A 15,705-nucleotide genomic window follows, 5' to 3' on the forward strand; every position below is an offset into this window, starting at 1 on the left:
ATACAGAGTAAAGCGCTGTATGAACCTAGACTGTTATTACTACCATTGGGGTGTTTATTATAAAGGCTTCCCTGGCATCTCAGATGGTAAAAGAATCCTCCTGCAGTGCAGGAGATGCGGGAGACACGGGTTCAACCCCTGAGCCAGGATGATCCCTGCAGAAAAGAATGGCAACCCACTCCAGTATTCTTGCCTGGAGAATCCCATGGACAGGGGAGTCTGGTGGGCTACAGCTCATGAGGCGCAAAGAGTCAGACATGACCGAGCAACTCAGCACACACAGCATTTATTATAAAGGCATGTTCCAGGAAGGTCCCACCCGTGGAAAATCCATATTGGGGACCAATAATCTGCATTGAAACAAACATCACCAGTGATGTTAGTGGGTGCCTTGGGAGGCTTGGGGATTGGTCCAAGGATCGCATTTGTAGAAGCTCTGTTTTCAAGGTATTTTGGCCCCACTCCGGTCTGTAAAGAAAAGACCTTCAATGAGCTTATTAGCCATCTTGTCAAAATCCCGAAATCCGCATTTCTCACATTTCCCTCCTCCCTGGACAGCTTGTTAAAAGACTGGTCCTCAGGTCTCACCGGAAACCTGCGACTCCCAGCTCCTGGGCTTAGGAAACAGCCTTTTCAGCACTGCTCCCTCCCAAGGTGCTTCAGAAGTTGATGGAAGGTTGACAGTTGCTGGCAAAGAGCAGGTTTCCCTGCCCCACCCAGCCAGAATGCCAGGCTGCTGACTACTGCAGGTCAGGGCAGGGGTAGGGAGACAGAGACAGCTGAGGAGGGAGCCTTTGCTCCCCTTTGCCTCACCCATGCCACTCCACAGATCTTGATCCAGGCCTGGGTGCCATTTCCATGCCGGCCCTTTATTTCCTGCCAAGAACAGAGCTGAACTCTGTGGTCTGCTGGCTCTCCGCCCAGCCAGGCTGTAGGCGCCTCATTGAGGACCTTTCGGCCTTCTCTCCCCTAGGACTGGAAAGGCTGTTCTGGAGTTGGGGGAGAGAAGGGGCCTGGGCATCTTTCAGGAGGCTGCTAAGACCTAGCTTTGGGAGCAGCCAGGAAGACAGACCCCAGCCCAGACAGCCCCACCCCACTGCCCAGACCTCTGTGTACTCATGCAAAGATAATTCAGTTACTGGGAATGCAGACTGGAGAAATAACCTGATTTAGAAGCTGAAACCATCTGAGCTGGGCAGGAAAGACGGGCGCAGGAATAGTCCTTAATAACCCAGGAAGGCTGGAGCAATGAGAGGCCTTGGATGGTGGCTGGGAAAGAACGATGGCTGGGCTTTGGGGGCTGATCCCCCTCCAACTTGGTCCCCCACCCTTGGTCCATCCCAAGGCTCACTCACCCCTTAAATCTTTTGTGTATTTACTTTTTTTTTCTAGAGTGTTAACATAGCCATCATCTGGCTTATACAGCCATCTGGGGAGAAGATAAGCTGAGAAACCTATAAAGTGTCAGGGAGGGGGAAAGAAAAACCTTTTCTGAGGTTTAATTTGAGCCATTGATCACCAACTGTCCTCAGAACAAGTTATTTCAGTGTGAGCTTTCATCTGTGAAAGCTGGGAGCTTGGCTTCTACGGCACCCGCTGCGAAGGAGGGCTACTGGGGTCCTCGGGGTCAAGGTCAGAGGCCTGGGTTGGACCAGCCCTCCCCTCCTTTCCCTCTCACTTGAAAGCCAGCCTTCATCGCACCCGCCCCCGCCACCCCCCACAAATTCCAGGAGGACCTTGTCTTCCCTCAGCCAGCTTGAGCTTGGTACCACCTTCTATATCTTTTTCACATCCTTGTTTGCCTGAAAGTCCTCTCTGCCATCTAATTGTCTCATTTTCATTCACCTGCATCTTAAGAGGAAGATACTCTGGAAATGGCTCTCCCCTGGAAAGGAAAGCAAGCAACTAAAAGTCTTAAAAGCAGCTCTGGTCATTTATCTCTGTCACCTTCTTCTCCTGGCATAGGGAAATTGTTCTCTGCAGATAATTTGTCTTTCTTATAACCTGCCTATTCTATGTCAGATGAATGTGAGACCCTGAAGAAGCTGAGGCCAGTCCAAGAGTTCCTCGGACATTTTAGACTAGATTTGTAGTCTAGAGGACAGATCTCAGGCCCACTCACACCTCAGAGGCCGACTAGAGACCAGACACAGCCCTGCCAGAAACACCAGACCCACTGCCGGATGGCTGGGCCCCACCCTGGGGGATGGCTGCCCCATACCAGGCCTGGAAGCGCTCTATTAGTTAGGTAAGGGACGGGCTAGCAACAAAGGAGTTAACGGAGAGCCAGACGTTCCATTCTCCAGCCCCCCTCCTCTCTCCCACTGGACCCAGATGAATAACCAGTCAGTAAGATGACCCCAATGGAAGAAGTCCAGAAGCATCCACTCTGCTCTCAGGGGTATTTGTACTCCTCTCTGCACAAATCTAATCACTCAGAATGAAGGCAGGGCTGGGAGGGAGCCCGGGGACAGGGCTTCTCCCCTTTCACAGGCTGGGCGGGGACCCAGCAGGGACCCACGCAGGGCAGAGCACTCAAGCCCCGGGGCCCAAAACCAAGGAGTGTGATAGCAGAGAAAGCCTCTGACTCACCTGACCCCGGCTGGTCTAGAATTTCTGTACTTTTTTTCCCCTGTGAATTTGTTAACTTTCTAGAAAATTGCAACTGGGCTTTCCTCAGCTTGGTAAAGGAATGAAGGGCCTCCTGTCCCAGTCACCTTAGCTGTCCAGAGCAAGATGAGTTAACTAGGGGCAGGCAAAGAGATCAGATTTTGGAGAGCTTCAGAAAAAGCTGCAAGCCCCAGAGTGTGCCAGGAGCCAAAGACCTCCCACCTCTCCCCTCTGCTCCATGAAAGAACCCACTCGGCCTGGCCCCAGCTCCTGCCCAGCCCTCCCAGCAGCCCAAGGCTAGCCTACGTGGCTTTGTGCTCCTGAAAAGGCCTGCAGATTTATAGGCCTCAGCTGTGGACAGACATCCACCCCTGCCCTGCCTGCCCCTGAGGCCCCCAGACCACCCTCCCCATCCCTCTCTCCCGGCCACACCCCATCAGGGGGTGAAGGGTCACTCGCTCCGCAGGTGGGAGCATCACCCTCTCCAGGCCTGCTTTGCTGTGACCTGCTAGTAGCCCGGAGGGTGTTGTCCCAGAGAAAAACTCAGCAGCGTTCATTCCATTACAGCCCGCGATTGAGCAGGGGCCCTATCTTTCCAGAATATTCTGCCCTTGTAACAGTCCTCAGGCAAAGCCTGTAGTGACAGCAGTCACTCCCTCCCCAGATGAATTCAGCAAGTGTCCCCCCGATCCCAGACAATGTGAATGGAGACTCAGAAATCCTAGAGATGCAACAGGCTGTGTATATGGAAAGAGACAATGGCCACAAGCAGAAAGGTGGTGTCAGGAGAAAAGCGCCAAACTTGGACTCAGGAGTCCTGGGTCTCGGCCTCTTGAGCCATTAACTAGGTGTGGACCCTGACCAGAGGCTGCCCGTGAGGGGCACTTTGGTGGGGGCTGGGTTCACCGGCTTTTGAGGTTTCTCAGAGGATAAGTAGGCAGCAAGCGGCATTGTTCAAACAGTTGTTCGAGGATAAGGGACTCAGAAAGCAAGTTGAGGATGGACTAAGGGATGAGGGAGCCGAGAAGTAATCTGGGAGCTGGAACAAAGCCTGCCAGTAGACTAGGGGCAGGGTCACCATGCACCCTCACCCAGCAGGAGGGCAGGTTCTGAGGGGAGCTGGGTGGTAATGGGCCAGAGTAAGGGCAGCGACTAGGGAGCCCACCAAGTGCCTTGGGCTCCTTGCAGGAAGTATGGCCCTGGCCCCCTTGGCATCCAGCATGATGAGCATTTACCCAAAGTGGAGTTCTGCCTTGCTGTCTGACCCACACATGCGATTCAGCTCTAACCTCCACCATGGGGCAGATCCTGGGACGCTGTGGACAGTGCACAGCGGTCCCTGGTCTCCCAAAAGGCTGGGTGCTCTCGAGCAGGTGCTGAAGTTCCGTGAGCCCCAGTCAGTTCATGAACATCCATCTATCATGGTGCTCTGCAGGGCTGTTCTAAGAAACAGAGGCAACCGATGACAAGTTTATATACTCTTCAGCACTGAATGGTGTTCCTCTTGTGCAAATTATTGCAATAATCTATTTTATGGAGTATTATAAATATTACTTTCTTGGGTTCCAAAATCACTTCAGATGGTGACTGCAGCCATGAAATTAAAAGATGCTTACTCCTTGGAAGAAAAGCTATGACACACCTAGACAGCATATTAAAAAGCAGAGACATTACTTTGCCAACAAAGGTCCATCTAGTCAAAGCTATGGTTTTTCTACTAGTCATGTATGGATGTGAGAGTTGGACTGTAAAGAAAGCTGAGTGCTGAAGAATTGATGCTTTTGAGCTGTGGTGTTGGAGAAGACTCTTGAGAGTTCCTTGGACTGCAAGGAGATCCAACCAGTCCATCCTAAAGGAGATCAGTCCTGAATATACATTGGAAGGACTGATGCTGAAGCTGAAACTCCAATAATTTGGCCACCTGATGCGAAGAACTGACTCACTGGAAAAGACCCTGATGCTGGGAAAGATTGAAGACAGGAGGAGAAGGGGATGACAAAGGATGAGATGGTTGGATGGCATCACCAACTCAATGGACATGAGTTTGAGCAAGCTCCAGGATTTGGTGATGGACAGGGAAGCCTGGCGCACTGTAGTTCATGGTGTTGCAAAGAGTCAGACATGACTGAGTGATTTATCAGTAACCGAACTGATAAATATTATGAATAATATGAGAACCACGCCCACTTCTTAGAGTGACCAACTCCTCAGACGCAGAGGAAGCTGATAGCAATGCTAGATCCCAACCCCAAATTCACCCTCCCCTGCCCAGTCTGCCAGCCATCCCTGCATCTCTTCCACCCCTCCCTCCCATCCACCCCTCCCTCCCAGTCAGGACCCAGGAACCCCAGCCTGCTGGTGACTCCAAGGGTGGTGCAGCTCTGGGGACCTGGGGAAGGCAGAGAGAGAGAGGGGACCAGAGTTGTCTTAGGATCATTCATATGAACATCCGCTTAGACTGAGAGCAAAAAGATTAATGTGAAAATCCCATCCGAGAAGCCAGTAGTTATATATCAGCAGTGCCTTAAAGATCAGATACTTATTAGGTTTGGGGGAAATAAGTAATGTACTGAGTCAGGAATCACAGCTCTGGGAGAAAGAGATGAGACAAACATCTCTCCCTTCTCGTCACAGAGACAAGCCCAGGGATGGCTCACATTTCTGGTTGGGGCCCCAGGAGAGGTGAGAAGAGTGGGGCCCAGTGGGCACAGATGGTGGGCCTGTGCTGGGAACCAGCTGAACAAAGATGGAAAAGGAGACTGACTCTCTGCACCTTCAAGAAGAGACGCTGTGGGGTGGCTGGTAGGAGTTGGCACGGTGAGGCCTCCTCTGGGCAGCCAGGGTAGCTAACATACTTCAATTGAAAGAAAAATGTCCTCATCCACGTAACTATTCTTTAGGACCAGGCAGAGAAATTGACAATGTTGATTCATTTAGCTCAGCAGTATTCAGGTCAAAATCAATCTTGTCAAAAATCCATCACCCACACTCAATAAGTAAGAAAAGGGATACAGGCTCCCAGGGAATCAATCACACCCCAACAGGGAACAGCTGAAAACAGATCTATCATGGTCCCTGATGGAGGTGTCCATTACTCAATGTGCTGGTTCCTGAATGTCCCCTGGGGCCCCTCCCAAGGTCACGGGCACCAGCCAAACCCCCGGCAGCTGCGAGAACAGAGATGGCCCAAGGGCAGGAGGTCAATCTTCTAGTCATCTCTCTACAGCCAGCAGGTGAAGTTTCTAGAACCTCAGCGCTGATTTATACATGCTTGCTTTGCACAAGATCAACACTTAGCTGACTAACACAGCCCTTAAGAAGTAATTTCATCCATTCCATGACTTGAGGAATGACTGTCACTTAACTCCCCTGCTGTCCTCAAATCTGTGTGGCTGCCTCACATCTGTAGGGAAAGGAAATAATAGCAGCTTAGCAGTTCTCTACGGTGCAAAGCTCAGGAAAAGCAAATTGGCCTCTGCAGAGCTTCCCTGACCTTAGGATCTTTCACAAGACATTTTAGAAGGCAAGACACCATCCTCTTTGTTCCTCGGTCAGAAGCTGGCATCCTCCAAGGCTGGCATTACGACGTCCCTGACTCCCGCAAATTCAGAGGAGGTGGATTGGTGGGGTAACTGTGTGGCTCCAGGCAGTTCTTAAACTCCTGTCCATCTCCGTTTTCTCATCCATAGCATGGAAACGATAACAGTGTATATCTCCTAGGATTGTTGAAGATTCAGTGAGACTCTGCATGTGAAGAAACGGCACACAGACAATACACAAGAGGTAAAAACTCTTGTTAGATGAAGGTCCCTCTGGCACTGAACCTTTTCTTATACTGTCATCTTCCAACCACAAACAACCTCTAAAAATCGTCCACAGGACCCTTCACTCATGTATGCATTCACCAAATGTGCATTGACTATTGATTGCTCTACATCTGTTCCAGATGCTGGAGAGATAGGATACTTATTGGATGCAGTTGGTGGATTCTTTGCAAGATTGATGGGGGGATGGTGCACTGATCACCTATAATTAAATAAAATAATCACAGATAGTAATAAATGACTGAGAGATAAGAGGAGAGTGAATTAGAGAGTTGGCAAGGGGAGCTACTTAAATTTGATTCAAGGGAGGCCTCTATGAGTAGGGGGCATTTGAGTTGAACCCCAAATGGTATAAAGGAGTCAGCCACATGGGATCTGGAATAAGGGGGTGTTCTAGGCTGTAAGCACGTGGACAGCTGGAGGGGACCTGAGGGAGGACCTGCAGAGAGAGGCAGGCAGGATGGAGGAGGCCCCACCAGACGCTGGGCCTTAAGATGCAGTGGGGAGCCCCTGGGAATGACATTGTCAGAGAATGCCCTTTAGAAAGCTGGCTCAGAATGCTATTTGAAGAATAGATTGAAATGGAGACAAGCTAGGAGGTCCTTACAGAGTTCAGGGGAAGATGATGGAGGTTTTGTCAAGCGGACAGCAGTAGCTGTGAAGAGGAGATACTAGGGTCCAGGGGATATACTGGAGCTGGAAACAATAGCTATTGTTAATGAGTGAGATATGGGTGATGAGAGAGAGAAGAAGCCAAGATTTCTCCAAAGCTTCTATTTGAGCCATTGGTTAAGTGAGGTAGGAATTACTCTTCCAGGGAAGACCAGGTGGAACTGTATGGGGTAGGGAAGTGCAATTAAGAGCTATGTGAAGCTGAATAAAATGCCTATTAGGCATCCAAGTGAAGACATCAGTGGTTGGATTTGGGAGTCATGGAACTGGACAAGATCAGCTGGGGAGAAAGTGTAGCTAGAGAAAGGGCTGAGAAGAGGACTGAGCCCCAGGAGGGGCATCTGGGGGAACCCTGTTCCAAAAGCCCCAGCCCTCTGAGGATACATAAGTTGAATTCCAGAACAGAATCACCCAAGTAAAAGGTCAGGATGAGGATTAGAGGCAAAGGAGACTTGGGGGAATACACCTGGAGGTGCAACCTCACCCTAGAGAAAAGCAGGATTCTACAGAAATCTACTGATTCCTGCTTTCTGGGTGAGTATTTCTTGCAGGTGAGTGGAATGCCACCAACATGGCTACTCTGGAATGGAGGAAAAAGGGAAAACAAGAGCACAGAGGTGAGTCTCTGCTCTGAATGCAATGAGGTTTTGTTCCAGGCAACCCACATGCCCCCAATGTGATGGACTAAAGATGTGTGTCCCCTCAAAATTCGCATTGAAACCCAACGCCCCGTGTGATGATATTGAAGATGGGGCCTTTGGGATGTACTTACATGAGATTATGAGGCTGAGGTTCCTATGATGGGATTTAGTGTCTTTATAAGAAGAGGAAGAGAGGTCAGATAACTGTCTCCCTCGGTCTCTCTTCCTCTGCTTACGTGAGAACCTAATGAGAAGGCAGCCATCTACAAGTCAGAAAGAGAACCCTCACCAAGGACTGAATTGACTGCCGCCTTGATCTTACATTTTCTTAGCCTCCCAAACTACGAGAAATAGACATCTGTGGCTTAAGCCACCTGAGCTTCTGCAGCCTTTGGGACACAGTAGGACACACCACACATGCCTGAAGGCATGCTTATAACTAGGCCTGCAAGATGTCAGCCCCCTTTGCACACAGCAGCATCTTCCCTTGCTATTTTTGGAGTTCCCCGGGGGCCTCAGCAGTGCTCACCAGCTCTTCACATTCTGCCTCTCACAGCCCCCTGAGCCACACCAGGGGGCAGCTCCAGCCTTCCAGCACCTCCCATGCCTCCCACTAGGACCCCACACACCCAAAGCCACAGCACCAGGAGGAGCCCCCTACACCCCCACACCATGTCAAGGTCCATTGAAACTGAGGTCTCCCCTTTCCCTTCTCTATGTGCTGCCGCTGCCAGGGGAGGGAGCCATCCACTGACCCGGTAGTTCATCAGACCCAGCCACGCTCTGAAGCCCCTCCAGGGTCTGGCCGACCACTGAATGAGCCACGTCTTGTTTGCCTTGTGTCCCAGCACCTTGCGGGGTGCCCGCCTCGTACCTGGCAAGTGACTCCTGACAGTAGCCTGCGTGCATCCAGCAATTGTAGGTGGGTATAGGAGGGTGTGGAAGTCCTTGTGAGAAGGCAGGGCAGATAGCTCACTGCGGGAGACACGGGGTGATTCCGAGGGGCCCCAGGCAGGACACAGGGCTGAGGGCAGTTCCCTGCCAGCCCTGTCGTCCCCACGCAGGCACCTGCTTCGAGAACGCTGAGAAAGCACTCAAGGGCGCTGTGAGGAAGCAGGTGATGATTTCAATTTCACAGCTGGGTGGGTTGGGGCCACGCTGAGGGAGTAGGTTTCTGGGACAGCGAACAGGCTTCAACTTCTCCCTGTGTCTCTATCTGGTTCAGCGGGTCAGGTGGTCGGGACGGGTCCGCCCTGGGAATCCAGGCTCCGCCCGCATCCCAGCCAGCAGCCCCGCTGCACTGCGCCTGCGCCCCCAGAGGCACCGGCTCGGCTCACGGGCCCGGGGGCTCCCCGAGATACCACTTTCAGAGACGCGTGGAAGCTGAATAAGCACAGCTCCGTTGTCGATGTTGCCTGCCGGGCAGGCGGGGGGCTAAGCGCAGGCTTTCTCGTCGAATCTTCATACAAATCTTGGAAGGTGGGTACTATGATTTCCATTTCACAGATGAAAAAACTGGGTCAGAAAGTTCAGTTTGTCCAACGCTTCACAGCTCAGGAGCAATAGAGCCATGATTCCAACCAGCTGCTTCTGACTACAAATTTCATACTCTAATAAACTACCTTGATATATTAATTCCCAGGATAAACGCACCACATGTGCCACGTAAGTAGTCGAGGAGGGGGAGGGGACTCACAATCCACTAGGCAGGCAGCAAGTGAACGGTGTCATCCCCATGAGTCAATGGGTCCCACACTGAGGTGTGCAGTCTTAAAAGCAGTTAGTTGCTGCCTCCCACACCCTTGGGAGTTGGAGCTGTTTTCCTTCTCCCAAGGCAGATTCTGTGCATGAGAAAGTAGATGGACATTCTTCATCTGAGACCCACAAAGTCAGGCAAAATTAATGGGGTGCAGAACAGATCTGAAAATCCAGGCATACCCCAAGACCAGTTTCCAAAACAGGATCTTTAACCACCTCCAAAAAGGAAACCCAGCCCTCTGCACTGGGCCAGGCCAGCCAGCCCATCCTTGGGGGGCAGTGGCCCCCCCAGAAGTGCCCCTCCCAACCCTGGCTCCTCCTCCAGTCCCTGCAAGGTGAGTACATTCCATCAGGTTCCCTACAGACTCTCTGGACCAATTCCCTTGTCCTTCCAGCGGCCCATTCTCTTCACTAAAAGGGAGGCCACTGGCTCCTCACCCTGCATCCTGCCTGTGATTCTGCCTGGAAGCTTCCCTTTGGGCCTGGAGGTTGCTCTTGGCTGTGGTCACTCTCCCTCTCCCCAGGCACCCCTGCCTGATCTCCAGCACGAAGGGGTGGATTGGTCTCTCTCACCTGCCTGTCCTGGAGCTCAGACCCACGCAGAGACATGGAAGTGGGCCCCTGCCTCTGGGATCTGGGTGAATGCCCCTAGGACCCTGAGAAAACTTGAGCCTGAGGGTTCTATGTCAGCAGGATTTGGACTCAAGTTTCAGAAACATGTGACTGAAACTAGCTTGGTGTGCAGAAGAGAATAGAACCAGTTCCTTTCAAACCTCACCATGCATAAGTCAGTTAAGGGATCTCTCTGAAATGCACTTTCTGATTCAGTAGGTCTGAAGTGACATCTGAGATTCTGCCTTTCTAGCAAGCTCCCAGGTGCTGCTGATATGCTTGGTCCAGGACTCACACCCGAAGTAACAGGACTTAATAATTTAAACCTCAAGGACATGTGTTGCTTTTTTATAAGAAGCCTAGAGATGGGTGGCCCCAGCCTGGGTCAGAGCTTACTGATATCTTCACCAGGCTTGGCCCATCCTTTGCTCTGCTGCCCTTACCATTACAAGATGGCTGCCAGAGCTCCAGAATCAATCCTCACATTTCATCATCTCAACCCAGAAGGAAGAGTGCAGGGGTAAAGGAAGGATTCTTTTCCTCTTTAGCTTTCCTGTTACCAGACAGGAAAATTTTTCTCATAATCCTCCAGTTGTTTACTTTCTCTCATTGGCCAGAACTAGGTCCCATGCCCATCCCTGAATCAATTACTATGAACAAGATCAGATTTCCATGATTGACTTAAGCCAAGTATGATTCATCCCCTGGAGCTGGGGACATTTCCCCCTGAACAAAAAAACAGAAGTCTATCAACAAGAGAGGAGGCCAATGGCTAAAAAGCAGGCGGCCAACAGTGGCTACACGCCATCCTATAAGCAACCTATTGCCAGGTTTCTGACCCTCTTTGCCCTTCTCTTGAAAGAAGCCTTCAGGGAAGAGGAGAGAGTAGGGGGGAGGCTGGGAAAAAATTAAAGACGTACAATAAAGGAGGTTTTAAGGGGCAGAGTGGGAATAAAGGAAAGTTGGCACCCTAAGCAACTGTTGATATGCTGATCGGAAAAGGGGGACAATCAGTCCTGTGTATCTTACTCATGGAGGTGTTGGGTGGACCACATGTGCCAATGCCTGTAAAAGCATCCTATAAACAGGGAAATGCCACAGGAATGCCAGCAGCTGTGGTGGTAGCAGCAATTTTAGCATCATTCCTAGTCCCCAGGAATGTGGGGAGAGATGAAGCAGAAAGAACGCCCTCCCCACAGTCTGGCCCCCACCCCAGCCAGATGACCTTTGTGACATTGCTGGGAATTGTCCCTGCTCCTGACTCTCTCCCTCTTTGTTGATTGTTGCTGCCCAGCAATCAGCTGACTCTGCTGGCAGGGCTGGGTCGGCTGGCATGAGGCTTCGGCTGGAGGAAAAAGAGGCATTTGTGTGGAGAGGGATCCCTGCTCCTCAGTGGTGAGAAGTCAGAGAGCCAGAGGCTGGGGGATACACCGCATCCTCTGCAGAGGAACCAGGCTCAACTTTAGGCCCTGACTCTGTGGTCCAGTGTCTTCACACAAACTCTTCCTTTTCCTGGAGATGCTCTTCCCCATGCTGCTCAGGCCTGTTGTCTGGCTCCTTCTCTGGCTCCTCTGCAGAGAGGTCCTCCTTGGCCCCAGATCTAAAGGAGCCCCTCCATCTTCCCCTCCCCTCCCCCACCCACTGCCCTCTATGACAACAGTTAATTTTTCTTCCTCACCCCATTTGCTACAGTTTGCAAATATTTGCCAGCTAATCATCAATTAACCTGAAACTCGGCCAGGAAAAGGCCCATGTCCAGGGCATTGCCTCCATGTGCTCAGCACAGGGCCTGGCACAGAGCATTCACGTGCTGAATGAATGAAAGCGTGATTGAATGAAGGAGTTGACGCAGCTGCACTCTGCTTCCAGGATGGAAGAACTGGAATCAACATTTAAATGAAGCAAAAGAAACTTAGTTTAGCTATAAGAAGTAAACTTTCCAGAAAACCTCTGGAGAGAATGAGCAAAGAGTTTGACACACACACATCTGTCACTGAGGGTGAGAGAGGAAGAAGTCTGTCTTGAATCAGAAAGGTGGTTAGATGGCCTCTGGAAGGTCCCACTTCCCAAGGAAGACAGGACCCTCGTGTCACCCCACCCATCACCCCCATCTTGCATAGCAGCTAATAAATTGCCTTTCTGTTTAGCTTCTCTCATCCCTGATGTTCCAGCTTCTGCTTTCAGAAATGCTGTATGCTTTTTTTTTTTTTTCAGGGGGAGGGAAGTGGGGGCAATGGGAGGGGATGGAGTGGGACCAGAGGCTGGGATCCTGGGCTCTGGGTCCTGGTCCACTGGGCCATGTGATGAGTAGGAAATTGGCTGGAATGCTGAAACCATGACCCTGAACAGCAAACTCATTTCCTGGAAAGGCTGGAGCATGATGGCTGGGTGGAGCTGCCATCACACCAATCACTCATGAGTGGCCTGGAGTTCGCTTAAGCTGTCCTAGCGGCAGCTTGGGAAGGTTCCTGGTGCATCCTGCCTGGGCCAGCATGACAGGGATGCCCACCAGGCCAGTGAGTGCAGAGGGGATCAATCAAGCAGACCCCCGAGAGAAACAGGACCGGCTCGCCCTGTCCCCCTTCTGCCCCTTCCTTCTGGCATGTGGGGAGAACTACCTGCAATTTTCTGTGATCCCACCTCAACAGTGTGTGCATGTGTGTGTGTGTGCGTGTGTGTGTGTTGGGGAGGTGGGTGGCCCACACAGAGGGAAGTTAAAGAGACAGTCAAGAATGAGGGCTTGTATCAGGTAGTTGGATTTCTGCTGCTTTGGAGAGCCCTGGATTCACTCACCCATTCATCCATCCATCCATCCATTGACTCATTCAATTCCTTCACTTATTCATTCACCCACGCTTTGCCAGGCAGTGTGCTCACCATCCAATTTCAAAAGCAACACAGTCCTGCCTCCTGGAGCTTGTAATCTGCAAGGAGAATCAGAAATGAACATTCAGACTGAAACCGCAGTAAATACTGTGAGAGTATGATGAGATGATGGTGATTATCAGATCCCATCAGATGGAGCAAGCTTTCCTGAAGATGTGGGAACTGACTGATAACTGAAGCAAGAGAAAGAGTCAGGTTAACAAGAGAAGCAAAAGTATTTTATGCAGCAGGAGTGGCACATGCAAAGACCCTGAGGTATGAAGAGACAAGAAGTAGGTAAGGAATGGAATGAAGACATGTGACTGAAACGAAGGGGAAGAGGACGATGAGACCAGGTCTCTCTCTCAACTCAGGAGAGTCTAGGAGAGGCAAAAACAAGTGGAGCCCTCTTAGTGCCCGTCTGTACGCTGCCCCCCAAGAGAAAAGTGTTAGTTACTCTGTCATGTCCAACTCTTTGTGACCCCATGGACTGTAGCCCACCAGGCTCCTCTGTCTATGGGATTCTCCAGGCAAGAATACTGGAGTGGGTTGCCATTCTTTTCTCCAGGGGACTTCCCACCCCAGGGATTGAACCTGGGTCTCCTACATTGCAGGCAGATTCTTTACTGTCTGCAGCTCCACAAGTGACAGTATGGAACAAGGAAGACCCTGCTAGCTCCCGGGTTCATTCGGATGCACTGAGAGTTATAGACAGACATATTCAGGGAGCTTTGGAGGGCCCCATAAAAATGTGCTGTGTTGGTCTTGCTTTCCCATACTCCCTGGGAGTTACAGAAAGATTAGTGATGCTACACCACTGGCTGGCTCAAAATATAGAGACCCACGTTAGCCTGTTGGCTTAGCCTACCACCACTCCCATCCCTGCCCAGTAGAGTCCTAAGGAAGGCACCATCCATCTTCCTGGCCCAAGAACCAAGAAACCAAAATAGACTTGTTGAGCTAGTGGTCCAATATTGCCAGGAAGTTTGTTCACAGATTTCCTAGGGCTTGAGAGGCGATGCTATGACTTTTCTTTTTCTCTTTACTCTTTTTCTCTCCTCCTCCCTGTATTCCTCACTTAAAAAAACAAACTTTTTAATTGAAGAATAGCATTCAGGAAAGGACACAAATCCCAAGTACTCCATAATTTTTCACATAGTTAATCCTTTCTGACATTTGAGCACCGAAAATCTACAAGGATATTCCTGGTAGCATTGTTTCTAATAGTTCCAAGATGAGAGACAAGCTATGCATCAACTATAGAATGGATAAAGAAAATGCAGTGTATTCATTCGGTGGAGTACTATACAGTGACGAAGATGGATGTGCCACGCCTCCATGCAACAACATGCATTTAATGTGCCTTGAAAACATTATGCTCAGTGAAATAAGCCAGACACAAAAGGACAAATGCTGTATAATTCCACTTACATGGAATTTCTAGAATATAAGAGAGAAGTCCCTACACTTGTCAAAAAGCAGATTTGAGAGGCTAGCAAGAAAGGGAATGGGAGCTATTGCTTACTGGGTACAGAGATTCCTTTGGGTGATATAAAATTGTGGAAATAGATAGGTGCTAGTAGAAAATTCTGGTACTGGAGAAGACTCTTGAGAGTCTCTTGGAATGCAAGGAGACCAAGCTAGTCACTCCTAAAAGTCAACCCTGAATGTTCATTGGAAGGACTGATACTGAAGCTCAAGTTCCAGTACTTTGGCCACCTGATGTGAAGAGCTGGCTCATTGGAAAAGACCCTGATGCTGGGAAATATTGAAGGCAAAAGGAGAGCAAAAGGCAGCAAGAAGGCAAAAGGCAGCAGAGGGTGAGATGGTTTGAGAGCATCACTGACTCAGTGTACATGAATCTGAGCAAACTTGAAGAGATAGTGAAGGACAGGGAGGCCTGGCATGCTGCAGTCCATGGGATCGCAAAGAGCTGGACACAACTTAGTGACCAAACAACAACAACAAATAACAAACGTGTAGTCTTTTCTTTTTTTTTTTTTTGGTATATATGCACTATTTCATTTTGTTTCATTTTGGTGATATTATCTAAATTTAGAATTTCAGGGTTATAGGTGTGCATCTATTTAGCTACAGTAGATTCTGCCCAAAAGTTTTCCAAAGCTGTTGTACCAGTTTATACTCTCATCAGTAGTATATTAAGATTACTGCATATCCATACCAAGTCAACACTTGATATTTTTTCTTTTTGGTGAGTTTTAGCTAATCTTATGTATATCTGGAGAAGGGAATGGCAAACCACTTCAGCATTCTTGCCCTGAGAACCCCATGAACAGTATGAAAAGACAAAAAGCTGTGACACTGAAAAATGAACTCCCCAGGTCGGTAGGTGCCCAATATGCTGCTAGAGAAGAGCGGAGAAATAGCTCCAGAAGGAATGAAGAGGCTGAGTCAAAGTAGAAACAGCACCTAGTTGTGGATATATCTGGTGGTGAAAGTAAAGTCCAATGCAGTAAAGAGCAATATTTCATAGGAACCTGGAATGTTAGGTCCATGAATTAAGGGAAATTGGAAGTAGTCAAACAGGAGATGGCAAGGGTGAGCATCAACATTTTAGGAATCAGTGAACTAAAATGGACCAGAATGTGTGGATTTACTTCAGATGACCATTATATCTACTACTGTGGGAAAGAAATGGAGTAGCCCTCATAGTCTGAAATGCAGTACTTGGGTGCAATCTCAAAAATGACAGAATGATCTCT

General features: G+C 49.8%; 1 long non-coding RNA gene across 1 annotated transcript; it reads right to left on the reverse strand.

Moving 5' to 3' along the window:
* Positions 1 to 270: 270 nt before the first annotated feature.
* Positions 271 to 6,241, reverse strand: LOC138420058 (uncharacterized). Its single transcript, XR_011249175.1, has 2 exons — positions 6,143 to 6,241; positions 271 to 468 (listed from the first exon to the last, which is right to left on the reverse strand). It is a non-coding gene; the product is annotated as an uncharacterized lncRNA (long non-coding RNA).
* Positions 6,242 to 15,705: the final 9,464 nt, after the last annotated feature.

The sequence above is a fragment of the Ovis canadensis genome, chromosome 15 (genome assembly GCF_042477335.2).
Source record: "Ovis canadensis isolate MfBH-ARS-UI-01 breed Bighorn chromosome 15, ARS-UI_OviCan_v2, whole genome shotgun sequence".
Taxonomy (NCBI): domain Eukaryota; kingdom Metazoa; phylum Chordata; class Mammalia; order Artiodactyla; family Bovidae; genus Ovis; species Ovis canadensis.